The sequence below is a fragment of the Rhinolophus hipposideros genome (assembly GCF_964194185.1).
Source record: "Rhinolophus hipposideros genome assembly, chromosome: 1".
NCBI classification, from domain to species: Eukaryota; Metazoa; Chordata; class Mammalia; order Chiroptera; family Rhinolophidae; genus Rhinolophus; species Rhinolophus hipposideros.
This window is the reverse complement of record NC_138047.1, coordinates 23,158,255-23,173,690: the sequence shown is the minus strand read 5'-3', so window position 1 is coordinate 23,173,690 and position 15,436 is coordinate 23,158,255. Positions and strand designations below refer to the sequence as shown.

Genomic DNA, 15,436 nt, shown 5'->3' with positions numbered 1-15,436 from the left:
TTTTGTTTGTTTTTAAATCCACTTTTGGTGGGTTGTAGTAGTATATAATTGTGTTTTAAATTCGGGTTCTTGGAAAAAGGTTGAGCACTTTTTCATGTTTATTGGCCATTTGGATGTACTTTTTAATGAAATTCTCATTTAGGTCTTCTGCCCAGTTTTCTTTTAGGTTGTCTGTTTCTTATTGATTTGTCAGTATTCCTGATAGATGCTTTATAGTGCTCGATTGTGAATCAAGCACTTTGTTGGTTATACGTATTACAAATATCTTCTCCCATTCTGTGGTTTTTCTTTCATTTTAAAAATAATTTTTATTAAATTTATTGGGGTGACATTGGTTAGTAAAATTATATAGGTTTCAAGTGTACAATTCTGTAATACATCATCTATATGCTGCATTGTGTGCTCACCACTCTGAGTCAGTTCTCCTTCCATTACCATATATTTGACCCCTTTTACCGTCTTCTACCACCGCCTCCCCGCTCATAACCACTAAACTGTTGTCTGTGTCTATGAGTTTTTGTTTGTTTGTCTTGTTTGCTTGTTGCTTTCAGTTTTTTTTGAAGTATTAAAGATTTTATTTAACTCAATTTTAGTGGAGAAAATAGGCAGATGAAGTAATGAGCTCAAAAGAGAAGTCAAGAAGAATAGATTTATATGTGGTAAAGTTGAGATGATGTATATATAAATAGACATAAAGCTGACTTTCTCAGCACAGGGAGGAAAAGACAATTGAAAGCCCATGAGAAATAGTGTATTTGCATGTCCTTAGATGGGAATCCTTTTGCATTGCTCTAAGGGATCAGTACTATGAAGGACTGTAAAGTACCCCAAGGGTGGATGTACAAGGACTGTAAAGATGTGTTGTAAACACTACCGGTTTCCATTAAAGCTATCTAGTAACATTTTTTTTGGTCTTATTTCAACTTATATTACAGTGTCCCCTTTGTGGTTCAAAAATTATTTCAGGGAAAGGTTACTCTTTTTCTTTTTTAATTAGTTTCAGGTGCACAAGACAAAGTAATACTTAGACGTTTATCATTTATATCCCTCACACTGTGGACTCCCCTCCCCCCATCCACTATCTCTCTGACATTGCACCGGCTCAACATTATTGATTACATTCCCCAAGTTAATTTTCAAAAACCCTAAGGCAATCTTGTGGTTACCAACTGTTTTCTAATCCCTTCACCTTTCCCCTTATCCCCACCCCCCCACCCCGCCCATCTAACAACTCTCAGTTTTTCCTTTTTGTCCCCAAAACTGTTTCTGATTAGTTCATTCACTTATTCTTTTTTTCAGATTCCGCATATAAGTGAGATCATATGGTACTTGTCTTTCTCTTTCTGACTTATTTCACTTAACATAATGTTGTCTAGGTCCATCCATGTTGTTGCAAATGGTAAGATTTCTTTCTTTATGGCTGCATAATACTCCATTGTATAAATGTACCACAGTTTCTTAATCCAGTCATCTACCGATGGGCATTTCAGTTGTTTCCATGTCTTGGCTATTGTGTATAGTGCTGCAATAAACTTAGGAGTGCATAAAGATTTTTGAATTAGAGTTTTGGGTTTCTCCGGATAGATACCTAGGAGTGGAATTCCTGGATCATAGGGTAGTTCCATTTTCATATTTTTGAGATACCTCCATACTGTTTTCCATAGTGGCTGCACCAATCTGCAATCCCACCAATAGTGCACAAGGGTTCCCTTTTCTCTACATCCGTGCCAGCACTTGTTGTTTGTTGATTTATTGATGATAGCCATTTTGGCTGGGGTGAGGTGGTATCTCATTGTGGTTTTTATTTGCATTTCTCTGATGGTTAGTGAGGTTGAGCATTTCTTCATATGTCTGTTTGCCATCTGTATGTCCTTTTTAGAAAAATGTCTCTTCAAGTCCTCTGCCCATTTTTTAATTGGGTTGTTTGTTTTTTTGGAGTTGAGTTGAGTGAGGTTTTTTTTATAGATTTGTGATATTAACCCCTTATCAGATATATCATTGGCAAATATCTTTTCCATTCAGTAGGATCCCTTTTTGTTTTATTGATGGTTTCCTTTGCTGTGAAAAAACTTTTTAGTTTGATGTAATCCCACATGTTTATTTTTTCTCTTACTTCCCTCGTGCGAGGGGATATATCAGTAAAAATCTTACTCCAGGTAATGTCTGTGAAGTTTCTTCCTGTATTTTCTTCTAGGAATTTTATGGTTTCAGATCTTACATTTAAGTCTTTAAGCCATTTTGAACTTATTTTTGTATATGGTATAAGGAGGTGGTCCAGCTTCATTTTTTTGCATGTGTCTGTCCAGGTTTCCCAGCACCATTTATTGAATAGACTGTCTTTACCCCACCGTACAGTCTTGCTTCCATTGTCATAGATTAGTTGGGCATAGAGGCATGGATTTATTTCTGGACTCTCTATTCTGTTCCATTAATCTATGTGTCTGTTTTTATGCCAGTACCATGCTGTTTTGATTACTGTAGCCTTGTAGTATAATTTGAAGTCAGGTATCGTTATACCTCCCACTTTGTTCTTATTTCTCAAGATTGCTGAGGCTATCCGGGATCTTTTATGGTCCCATATAAATTTTAGGATTATATCTTCTATTTCTGTCAAAAATGTTGTTGGTAGTTTGATAGGAATTGCATTGAATATGTATATTGCCTTAGGCAGTATGGACATTTTAACTATATTAATTCTTCCTATCCATGAACATGATATGTGTTTCCATCTATTTATATCTTCTTTCACTTCTTTCTTCAGTGTCTTATAATTTTCTGAGTACAGATCTTTTACTTCTTTGGTTAAATTTATTCCCAGGTGTTTTATAGTCTTTGGAGCAATTGTAAATGGGATTGTTTTTAATTTCTCCTTCTGATGTTTTATTATTGGCATATACAAATGCAACTGATTTCTGAATATTAATTTTGTATCCTGCTACTTTACTAAAGTCATCTATCAACTCTAATAGTTTTTTGGTGGAGTCCTTAGAGTTCTCTCTATATAGTATCAATCTGCATGTAATGACAATTTTACTTCCTCCTTACCGATTTGGATGCCTTTTATTTCTTTTTCTTGTCTTATTGCTGTGGCTAGAACTTCCAGCACTAGTTGAATAGAAGTGGAGATAGTGGGCAACCTTGCCTTGTTCCTGATCTTAAGGGGAATGGTTTTAGCTTTTCCCCATTGAGTATGATGTTAGCTGTAGGTTTGTCATATATGGCCTTTATTATGTTGAGGTATGATCCCTCTATTCCCACTTTCTTAAAGGTTTTTATCATAAATGGCTGCTGGATTTTATCAAATGCTTTTTCTGCATCTAGTGATATGATCATGTGATTTTCATTTTGTTAATGTGGTGTATCACATTAATTGATTTGCGGATGTTGAACTACCCTTGCATACCAGGGACGAATCCCACTTGATCATGGTGTATGATCTTTTTAATGTATTGCTGAATTCTGTTCGCTAATATTTTGTTGAGGATTTTTGCATCTATGTTCATTAGTGATATCGGCCTGTAGTTTTCTTTTTTTGTGGTGTCTTTGTCTGCTTTTGGGATCAGGGTGATAGTAGCTTCGTAAAAAGTGTTTGGGAGTCTTCCTTCCTTCTGGATTTTTTGGAAGAACTTGAGGAGAACAGGTGATAATTCTTTTTTGAACATTTTGTAAAATTCTCCTGTAAAGCCATCTCGCCCAGGGCTTTTTTTTGTTGGGAGATTATTGATTACTGATTCAATTTCCCTGATGGTAATCAGTCGATTCAGGTTCTCTGTTTCTTCTTGAGTTAGCCTTGGAAGGTTGTATGCCTCTAGAAAATTGTCCATTTCTTACAGATTGTCAAATTTGTTGGCATATAGTTGCTCATAGTAATTTCTTAAAATTTTTTGTATTTCTGCGGTGTCTGTTGTCACTTCTCTTTCATTTCTGATTTTATTAATTTGGGTCCTCTCTCTTTTTTTTTAATGAGTCTAGCTAAAGGTTTGTCAATTTTGTTTATCTTCTCTAAGAACCAACTCTTGGATTCATTGATCTTCTGTATTTTTTTCTGTTTTCTATTTCATTAATTTCTGCGCTGATCTTTATTATCTCCTTCCTTGTGCTCCCTTTGGGCTTATTTTGCTGTTCATTTTCCAGATCCCTTAAATGTGAAGATAAACTGTTGATTAGTGATGTTTCTTGTTTCTTTAGGTAGGCCTGCAATGCTATGAATTTCCCTCTTAGGACTGCTTTTGCGGCATCCCATAGATTTTGGGTCGTCGTGTTTTTATTTTCATTTGTCTTGAGATATCTTTTGATTTCTTCCTGCTCTCCTGCTTGACTCATTCATTATTTAGTTATAAGTTATTCAGCCTCCATGAATTGGTGTGTCTTCCAGTTTTTTTCCTGTAGTTCATTTCTAATTTCATAGCACTGTGATCAGAGAAGACAATTGGTATGATTTCAATTTTCTTAAATTTATCAAGACTTGTTTTGTGGACTAACATATGGTCTATCTTGGAAAATGTTCCATGTCCTCTTGAGAAAAACGTGTATTTTGCAGCATTGGGGTGAAATGCTCTGAAAATATCGATTAAATCCAAGTGGTCCAATGTATTATTTAAGGCTGTTTCCATATTGATATTCTGTCTGGATGATCTTTCCCTTGTTGTCAGAGGTGTGTTGAAGTCCCCTACTATGATAGTGTTACTGTTGATCTCTGTCTTTATGTCAATCAGTACCTGCTTTATATATTTAGGTGCTCCTATGTTGGGCGCATAAATGTTTACTAGGTTTATGTCCTCTTGTCGGATCGATCCCTGTATTATTATGTAATATCCATCTTGGTCTTTTAATATTTTCTTCATTTTAAAGTCTGTTTTGTCAGATATAAGTATTGCAACTCCAGCTTTTTTCTCATTGCCATTTGCATGAAATATCTTACTCTAACCCTTCACTTTCAGCCTGTGTGTGTCTTTTGATCTGAGGTGAGTCTCTTGTATACAACATATACAAGGGTCTTGCTTTCTTATCCAGTCAGCAACCCTATGTCTCTGGAGTGGAGCATTTAATCCCTTTACATTTAAAGTGATTATTGATAGGTACATAGTTATTGCCATTTTTAAATTTCTGGTTAGATTGTTTTCATCTTTCTTCTATTTACAGAAGTCCTTTTAGTATTTCTTGCAATGCTGGTTTGGTGGTAATAAATTCCTTTAGCTTATTATTTTCCGGGAAGGTCTTTATCTCTCCATCAACTTTAAATGATAGCCTTGCTGGATAAAGCAATGTAGGTTGTAGGCCTTTGTTTACCATAACTTTGAGTATCTGCTGCCACTCCCTCCTGGCCTTCAATGTTTCTGTAGAAAAGTCATTTGATAGTCTTATGGGAGTTCCCTTGTATGTAACCCTCTGTCTTTCTCTTGCTGCTTTTAGGATTCTCTCTTTGTCTTTAAGCTTTGCCATTTTAACTGTAATGTGTCTTGGTGTGGACCTCTTTGGGTTTATCCTGATTAGAACTCTCTGCACTTCCTGGGCTTGTATGTTGGTTTCCTTCATCAGGTTAGGGAAGTTTTCAGACATTATTACTTCAAATATGTTCTCGATCCCTTGCTTCCTCTCTTCACCTTCTGGTATTCCTATGATGTGCATGTTGTTGCGCTTGATGTTATCCCAGAGGGCTCTTAACCCATCTTCATTGTTTTTTATTCTTTTTTCTTTCTGTTGTTCTATTTGGGTGATCTCTGCTAACTTGTCTTCTAAGTTGCTGATTCGATCCTCTGCTTCATCTAACCTGCTGGTCATTCCTTCAAGTGATTTCTTAATTTCGGTAATTGTGTTCTTTAGTTCTTACTGGTTGTTCGTTATGATTTCTACATCCTTCTTTATGTCTTCTCTAAGCTCCTTAAACATTCTTATCACCAGTTTTCTGAACTCTGTCTCTGATTGGTTGATTACCTCTGCTTCATTTGGTTCCAGTTGTGGAGGTTTCTTCTGTTCTTTTATTTGGGACATGTTTCTTTGTTTCCTCATTCTGGCTGACTCTCTGTGTTTTCTTTGATGTATTAGGTAGATCCCCTAGAGTTCATAGTTCTTGATGGTTATCTTATGTAGTATGTCTCCTTTATATTTGACTTACACTACTTTGTTCTTCTCCTCTGCGTGTGCTCCAAAGGTGACTCTTGTGTTGTGTATATTGTCCTGTTAAAGACAATCTTTAATTGCTTTTTGCTTGTGAGTAGGTGGGGCTAACTCTAGGCTGACTAGTTGTGAGACTTGGCTTTGCCCACCGCAGGGTGTTCTGCTGCATGAGGATTGACCACTTAAATGTGGTTTGGCCTCTGTGGACTCTTGTGCCTGCAGAGAATTCCCTCTGGGTGTGTGACTTGTAGGTCAAACAGGATAGTACTCTTGTTTGGTCTGGAGTTGGCCTCTGGATATGTTGAATCTTGTGCCTCTTAAGCTGGTCTCTGGTAGGGCAATTTCAGAACAAAGCAAATCATCAAGCACAACAAGAACAATAACAACAAAGAAAAAAATCAAATACATTCACATGTAAAAACACCCGATAACCCCCTCTCAACACAGTCAAATATATCAAAGATATAAAGACAAAACAAAACAAAACAAAGCAAAGCAAAACAAAAAAAAGCAGCGCCAGTCTTGGCTTAAGCCCACCAAGTAATCTCCAGGTTGTCCTCTGCTGTACCAAAGAGTCCCCTGTGTATTACGCAGGCAGAACCGGTCACCTGGTGCCCAGAATGACTTTGGGACTGTAGATTTAAATGCTTGGGGCTGGGGGGTCTGGATGATAGTTTTTACAAAGTCAGTGCAGTTTCTGCCCTTGACTGCACATATGCACACTGAGAGTAGCAACACCAGCCCTGTGTCCATTTCTCCCGAGTCTTATGGCACTTCTTCCATGTGTGTGTGTGTGTGTGTGTGTGTGTGTGTGTGTGTGTGTGACGGGTGGGAGATTTCTAAGCCGCTGAAAGCCGGGAGCTGCCTCTGCTGCTTACTGCTGATCCCTGGGAGTGCCTCCGCAGTTGCACTTGCCCCGCCCTAGGCAGGCCAGAAAGGGTGGGGACTGGGGATGGAGGGATCTTCTCTTTCCCAGCCCAGCCACGGCACACTCTTCTCGCAGGCCAGAAAAGGTGGTGGCTGGGGGTGGAGGAGTCTCTTCTCTCCTAGCCCAGCCAAAATCACACTCTTTTTAGCCTCTTCTTTGGGTCAGAGCTGCCTGTCAGTCTTCCCAGAGCCTGAGCACTAAGGCCCCTTTGTAATCTGACACTACTCTTCAGTTCAGGGGCCAGTTTAAGTCTCTGGAAGGGCTGGGGTAGGATTGGAAGAGTGGGGGAAGGGGCCCAGGTATGGAGTCTGTGTTCTTTGTCCGCCCTGGGGCCCACCTAGCTGCCCCCCTATGGGAGATATCAGCTGTGGGGCACAGGGAAAGAGCCCACCTCCTGGCTTTTGTGTTCTCTGTTCCGCCCTGAGGTCCCGTGCGTCTCTGGAGCTGCGGGTGCCAGCTGCGTTGCTGCCGTTGCCAACAGCCGGGATTCCACCGCGGGATAGCATGTTTCCGCTCTGCTCCCTTCCTTCTTCCCCTGCTTGCCCAATTTGCACACCTTCAAGTAATCCTTCCATGAGTCTCAGCTGTTCTGCGTGATGAGCAAAGAGTTCTTTAATGGGTCATATGTCCCATTTGTAATAAGATCCGGAGGAGAACTCAGAAAGTACGCCCCGCTCCTATGACCAGGGCTGTTCCTTTCAGTTTTATATCCCACATTTGAATGAAGTCATATGGTTCTTGACTTTTTCTGTCTGAATATTTTGCTTAGCATGATAATTTCAAGATTCATCCATGTTGTTGTAAATGGCAGTGTTTCATCTTTTTTTTTATGACTAAGTAATATTACATTGTGTGTGCATGTACCACATCTTCTTTATCCAGTCATCTATCGAGGGACACTTTGGTTGTTTCCATGTCTTGGCCACCGTGAGTAACACTGCAATGAAAATAGAGGTGCATATATCTTGATGGATAAATGTTTTCAGATTTTTTTGGTGGATACTCAGAAGAGAGATTGCTGGGTTATATAGTAGTAATTGTATTCTTAATTTTTTGAGAAATCTCCATACTGTTTTCCATAGTGGCTGTACCAATTTACATTCCCATCAGCAGTGTATTTTTCTCCACAGCGTGTCAACACTTGTTATACTTGTCTTGTTTATAATAGCGATTCTAGTAGGTATAAAGTGGTATCTCATCATGGTTTTATTTGTGTTTCCCTAGTAGCTAGTGAAATTGAGCATTTTTTGTGTGTATATCTGTTGGCCATTTGTATGTCTTGTTGGGAGAAGTGTCTGTTTAGGTCCTCTGCCCATTTTTTAATTGGATTGTTTATTTTTTTGTTGAGTTGTATGATCATATTAATGGATGCAGAAAAAGCATTTCACAAGACACAAGATCCATTTATGATTAAATCACTTAAATAAATGGGAAAAGAAGGAAAGAAGCTCAACATAGTAAAGGTTATATATGAAACCCTCAGCCAGTATCATACTCAATGGTGAAAAACTGAAAGTTTTCCCTCTATGATCAGGAAGAGGACAAAGATGCCCGCCTCTCACCACTGTTATTCAGCGTAGTGTTGGGAGTCCTAACTAGAGCCGCCAGGCAAGAGAAAGAAATAAAAGGCATTCACATTGGGAATGAAGAAGTCAAACTGTCACTTTTTGCAGATGACATGATTTTTTTATACAGAAAACCCTAAAGAGTCTACCAAAAAACTATTAGAAATAATAAATGAATACAGTCAAGTTGTAGGATATTAAAAAAAAAAAATCATTGTACAAAAGTCCATTGCGTTTCGATACACTAACAATGAAATTACAGAAAAAGAAATGAAAAGAAGAATTTCTTTTGCAATTGCAGCAAAAATAATGAAAAACCTAGAAATAAACTTAACAAAGATGTGAAGGGCCTATACATTGAAAACTACAAGACATTATTAAAAGAAATTGAAGAAGACACAAAGAAATGGAAAGATATTCCATGTTCAGGATTGGAAGAATCAACATAGTTAAAGTGGCCGTATTACCCAAAACAATTCTGAGAAAAAAGAACAAGGCCAGAAGTATAATACTCCCAGACTTCAATTTATATTACAAAATGACAGTAATCAAAACAGATGGTATTTGCAGAAAAACACACACAGAGACCAATGGAATATAATTGAGAACCCAGAAATAAATCCACATAGATATGTGCAGACAATTTTGGACAAAGGATCCAAAAACATACAATGGGGAAAAGATAGCCTCTTCAGTAAGTGGTGGTGGAAAAATTGGAGTCATGTGCAAAAGAATGAAACTAGACTGCTATCTATCACTATGCACCAAAATTATCAAAATGGATCAAAGACCTAAATATAAGACCTGAAACAATAAATTGCATGGAAGAAAGCATAGGTACTAAGCTTATGGACCTTGGATTTAGAGAGGATTTTTTGAATTTGACCTCAAAGGCAAGGGAAGTAAAAACAAAAATACATGAATGGGACTATGTCAAACTAAAAAGCTTCTGCACAGCAAAAGGAAGCATCAACAAAACAAAGAGGCAACCAGCCAAATGGGAGAAGTTATTTGCAAACAACACCTCCGATAAGGGGCTAATGTCAAAAATATATAAAGAACTTACACAACACAAAAACAAAGCAAATAATCCAATTAAGAAATGGGGTTTTCTTTTTTAAAAAAATTAAATTAGGGTGACAATGGTTAGTAAAATTACATAGGTTTTAACTATACAACTCTATAATACATCACCCATGAGTATATAGCACATTGTGTGTTCACCACCCAGAATCTGTTCTTCTTCCATCGCCGTATATTATATGTGACCCCCTTTACCCTCTTTTTCTTTCAGTTGGGCCTTAATGAACAGATGTTCCCAGTTGTAACATAGTACAGTTTATCAATCTTTTCCTGTATGTTTAGTACTTTTGTGTCCTGTTTAGGAAAACTGAGTGTACTTTAAAATCATGAAGATATTTTCCATGTTAACTTCTAGGAGCCTCATTATTTTACTTTTCACATACAGATCTACAATCTACATTGAATTGATTTAGCTATGTGGTGTGAGGTAGAAATCCATTTAAGGAAAGGCCACCATTGTCACTCAGCTCTGCAGTATTAACTCACTCATTCATCTTGTGTCCATAGACAAGGTCTGACCATTAAGTTTGCGAACTTGTTGCAACGATGTTGCTGACCTTTTTTTGATACGAGAGGGATTATTCATTATGAATTTGTACCAAATGGACAGTTAACCAAGTTTACTCTTTGGAAGTGCTGAGAAGACTGCGTGAAAAACCTAGATGTTTTGAACTTTTTGCCAACAATTCATGGCTCTTGCATCACGACAATACACCAGCTCACACGGCACTGTCTGCCAGGGAGTTTTTAGCCAGTAAACAAATAACTGTATTGGAACACCCTCCCTACTCACCTGATCTGGCCTCCAATGACTTCTTTCTTTAACCAAAGATCAAGGAAATGTTGAAAGGAAGACTATTTGATGGCGTTTAGGATATCGAGCGTATTACAACAATAGCTCTGATGACCATTCCAGAAAGAATTCCAAAATTGCTTTGAAAGGTGGACTAGGCACTGGCTTCAGTGCATAGCTTCCCAAGGGGAGTACTTCGAAGGTGGTCATAGTGGTGGTCATAGCAATGAGGTATGTAGCACTTTTACTAGGGTGAGTTCGTGAACTTAATTGTCTGATCTTGTATGCATAAGTCTGTTTCGGGACACTCTTCTTCCTTTGTGTCTGTCCTTATGTCACTGCCATTCTGTCTTAATTACAGAAAGATCTGTTAGTGTTTGATTGTTAATGCATTGGATTCATAGTTCAATTTGGGTAAAATGGATATCTTTACAATCTCGAGTCTTATAATTTACAAGTATGGTATTTCTTTCCATTTATTTCGGTTTTTAATTTTTCTGAGTAATATTTTATCGTTTTTCTATGTCCTCCATGTCTTTCATTAGAGTATTTCCTAGATATTAAAATTGTTATTTTTAATTGATGCTGGCAGATAGACATATGTTAATGGAGTATAGTGTCCTTGTACCGTGCTATTTGCTAAATTCACCTAAAAATTTGATTAGTTTGTCTGTAGTTTCTTTTGCTTGTCGATAATGACAGTTCTATTTCTTCCATTATAATCCTTATAATGGAAGGATTACTATTATCTATCTATCTATCACCTATATGTCTATATATTTATGCCTTATTGTTTAGTCTAGGACTTCTAGTGCATTGTTGAATGGGCATTATAATAATGGGTCTCTTTCCCTGTGAATTCTTTTTATCATCACTTAATTTAAATTTTGTTTCTTCAGTCTATCATTTATTTCCCTCACCTTCTGTGTCTTTTGTTTCTAGTGTTGCTTCTAGTTTAGTATTCATTACTAAAAATATTTCTTCGACACGTTTCAACTTTCTTTATATGAGGTGTGATCAAACAATATGGTGAATATTTAAATTTAAATAATTATACACTTTGCCATTAATCTCCCTCAAAATACTCCCCTTCCCTTCAAACACACTTATCGTGCTTTCCACTTTCTGAAGCAGTTCTGGAAGTCCTCTTTCATGAGTGCCATTAGTTGCGCTATCGTGGCTGCCTTCATGTCCTGAATTATTTTGACTTTGAAGAGCCAGAAGTCATCTGGTGCCAGATTCAGTGAATGAGGACACACCATGATGTTTTTATTTGACAGAAATTGCCATATACCAGAGACAATATGTGACACGGAGAGTTGTCATGGTGGAGGATGATTTGCGGCACATTTTAAAACACACCTTCTCTCATACTGGAGCGACTGCACCAAACAAGTTGAAAGTTGTCACACACTGTTACTAAGGTTCGACACGCTGCTTCCTGTATTGAAGATCCCTGCCTTTCCATTGGATAGCACTCATTAGCGTTCACCATATTTTGTGATCACAATGGAAAGGCTCTGTGTCACACATCACTTCTGGTACGCCAATTTTTTTCAAATAAAAACATTATGGTGTGTCCTCATCCACCTTATTCACTGGATCTGGCATTGTGTGACTTCTGGCTCTTCCCAAAAGTCAAAATGTCCTTGAAAGGTAATCATTTTGAATTGATTCAGGACATCAAGGCAGTCACGACAGCATAGCTAAAGACATTCATGAGGGGGGTCCACAGTGTGAGGGATATAAATGATGAACGTCTAAGTAGTACCTTGTCTTGTACACCTGAAACTAATAAAAAAAAAAAGACATTCATGAAACAGGACTTCTAGAACTGCTTCAGAAAGTGACAAGAATGATGGGATAAGTGTGTTTGAAGCGGGGAGCGTATTTTGAGGGGAATTAATGGCAATGTGTCTTTTACTGTAATAATTTTTTTTTTAATTTAAACATTCGCTGTATTGTTTGATCAAACCTTATATCATCCCGTTTTCTAATCATCTCACTTCTGAGCTTTTTCTAATTCTGATCATGCTATTTTTTAATAATTTCCAATGTTTTCTTTATTCTCAGTAACTCATTTGAAAATGTAAGGTTACAGCTTTCATCTGCTTTTCTGGTCATTTATCTAGTGCATCTTCATTATTTTTCCATATGTTTCTAATCCTTTTCGCTTTTCTAATATCCATGTTTGAGTGAAATGAGTCTCCCTGTACCTTTAGGAGGGTAAGAGGTAGCTGTGTAAGGGTCGGTCATTTGCAAGGGTATTTTTGTAGATTTGTGCCTCCTCTTCCTTCTTTATTTATTACTGTGAAATATTTCTTTAAAAAGACTCTCTCAGTGTAGGTACCATTTTATTGTTTTTTAAGATCTGTGCTTTCTAGTTCTCTCATGCATTGAATCTGAACCTTCTCTTGCCTATACTTTCAGTGTTCCTGCCCTGCTCATGTTGGTTCTTCTTCCAGGAAGTTACTCTCCTGTCTGTTGTTACTCTTTTGGAAAGGAGCTTCTGCCATCTTGCTTCCCCTTGGCTTAAATTTATTTTTTAATTATTCAAATATTTTATTTCCTTGCAACCAAACCTAATGATATGCAGACAATCCATAATGTGGGAAATCATAATGCTTATAGGATTACTGAAAACATTAAAAGGGCAAATCCACATGAAGTACCTAGAACAGTATCTGGCAATAGTAAGCATTCAGTATTTGTTGGTGTTGTAATTATTAGTAATTAGAAGATGCTATATTCATTCATTCAACAAAATAAATAACTATTTGAACAAAGTATTAAAGTTGGCAGTGATTAAAAGGAAAGTGCAGAGAATTTAAGACTAATTTATTGCTACTCTGACTCATTTTTTGGCAAATGTGTAATTAGATATACGTGGAGCCAATCAGTAGTATAACTGGTATAATTTCTATAATTTAGAAAGTCTCTTTTTTTTGGAATAGCATGTTCCTCGATGTTTTATTAGATTTACTTTTCTTCTTTGGAACTTGATGAAAAACATTATTTCATCTTAGCTGGAAAAGTAACTTTCTGCTATCTCTCATTCGCCAATATTTGTTATACCCACATAAACTGAGTTGATATAATAGAATCTTGATTACCTCAACAGTAGCTGCTTTGGCAGAAGTAGAAATACAATGCGTTTATGTCTAGGGTAGAGCAAGAGTCTAGAATGAAATAAGGTTTGTGCATGTATTGCATATAGCTTTTTCACCTTCCTGTATAAATCAGAAGTGGGAGAGGATTGAGTGTCTAGCTTTTTTTGAGGTTTGTCATACAGTTCCAACAGTATTTCTAAAACACTAATTTTACCTAGTGATATATTTATTTCTACTGTAGTAAAAAAATTATCCATGATATGTTGAAGTCCTTACTTAGATTTTGGCAAAATAGATTCTTGAAATTCATAGGACGGTTTGGTTTGGTATCTTGCAACTTCATGAAACTGTGCTGCCAAAGTTTGTGACATCATCCTCTCTGCAGGCCAATGAAAGTACATTGCATCATCTTAGTTCTGGCAGTTTGTTAAATTTGCAAAGACGTTAGCACATGCTCTTCTGTGCTGCTGGGATAGTGATGACTGCTGCTTTGGCAAAATTATTGACTGTGACCAGGGAAGGACTCTCAGCATCTAGGGAATAGTGGAGCTACTTGGATGAAAGATGTTTGGTTCTCCAATAACTGGATGAGACAGAGAAGCCAGCCACCCTCCCCGTATTCTCTTTTCCATGAGCCTCTTTTTGGAACATGACATGAGCAAAAAGTAAGACAAGCCAGACAAGAAAGACATTACAAAACTATAGAAAGTCTGCTATATAGAAAGACTATAGAAAAATGAACAGAAGTACAATGCAAGCATATGATATGATCCAGAGTTACACAGAATATGTGCATGTGTTACCAATGATTTGTTTATCTGAGGATTCCATAAAACACTCCACCTGCTACATTTAAAATATGGTATGCTTAAAAAGTTTGGTCGCAAGCATAATCTTTTAACAATATACCTATTAAAAAGTTTCAGTATATATACAGCTAAATTAGTTTCTGTTTCCAGTGAGATGACATACCTGTACTTTTATTAGATTTATTTTTCTTCTTTGGAATTTGATAAAAAGGATTATTTCATCTGAGCTGGAAAAGTAACTTTCTACTATCTCTCACTGGCAAATATTTGTCATACCCACATAAGCTGAGCTGGTATAATAGAATCTTGATTATCTCAACAGTAGATAATTTCCGGCTCCTTCATGTATTGCTACTAAACCTAACTAGCAGTTTTTTTCTTTAGGTATTAAAATATAAAGCTATAAGGAAATCAGACTTTTCCCCCACAGCATAGGATTCTGATTAAAAATAAAAAAGAAAAGGTGATATATACAAAAATTTTCCTTACTTTCCTGCTTCTGGTTTCCATTAACTTTATTTTCATTTTCTTTTATTCACATATGGTTATTTTCTTTATTTGAGAAAATTGGCGAAAAAGCAAGTTAAAACAACTGTAATTGATTGTAGTTAGCTGCTTAATGTCAATCCCTCCAACCAATATACTATAAACATCAAGAAAATACTGTATTTGTCTTATATCCCTACTGTATCATGGGGCACATTGTTTGTCACCTAGTAGACACTTATTAATTTATATTTTTGTATATAATGTAACATTCTCAGAATTTTTGTAGTTTAATTCATCTTTTGGAACTATTGTGGAATTCTGAAGTGGTTTAAGTCAACTTAGTAACTACGTTATTATATAACTATTAATGATTTCAGTGGACCTGAGCTTGTTACCTGACTCAGAAACTAAAAGGGAGGAAATGAATGACAACATAAATCATGCTGTTGAAGAGATGAGCTGCAGTTAGAGATTATTGGGAATTAACAGGTAGATTTGGGTGGGAAATGGAATATATAAAAATGTAATTGTTGAAATAAAAA

The 15,436-nt window shown here is 36.7% G+C and overlaps 1 protein-coding gene across 7 annotated transcripts in view; it reads left to right on the top strand.

The window, feature by feature from the left end:
• Positions 1-15,436, top strand: part of MPP7 (MAGUK p55 scaffold protein 7) — a 251,426-nt gene that overhangs the window by 119,097 nt on the left and 116,893 nt on the right. The window lies entirely within an intron of this gene.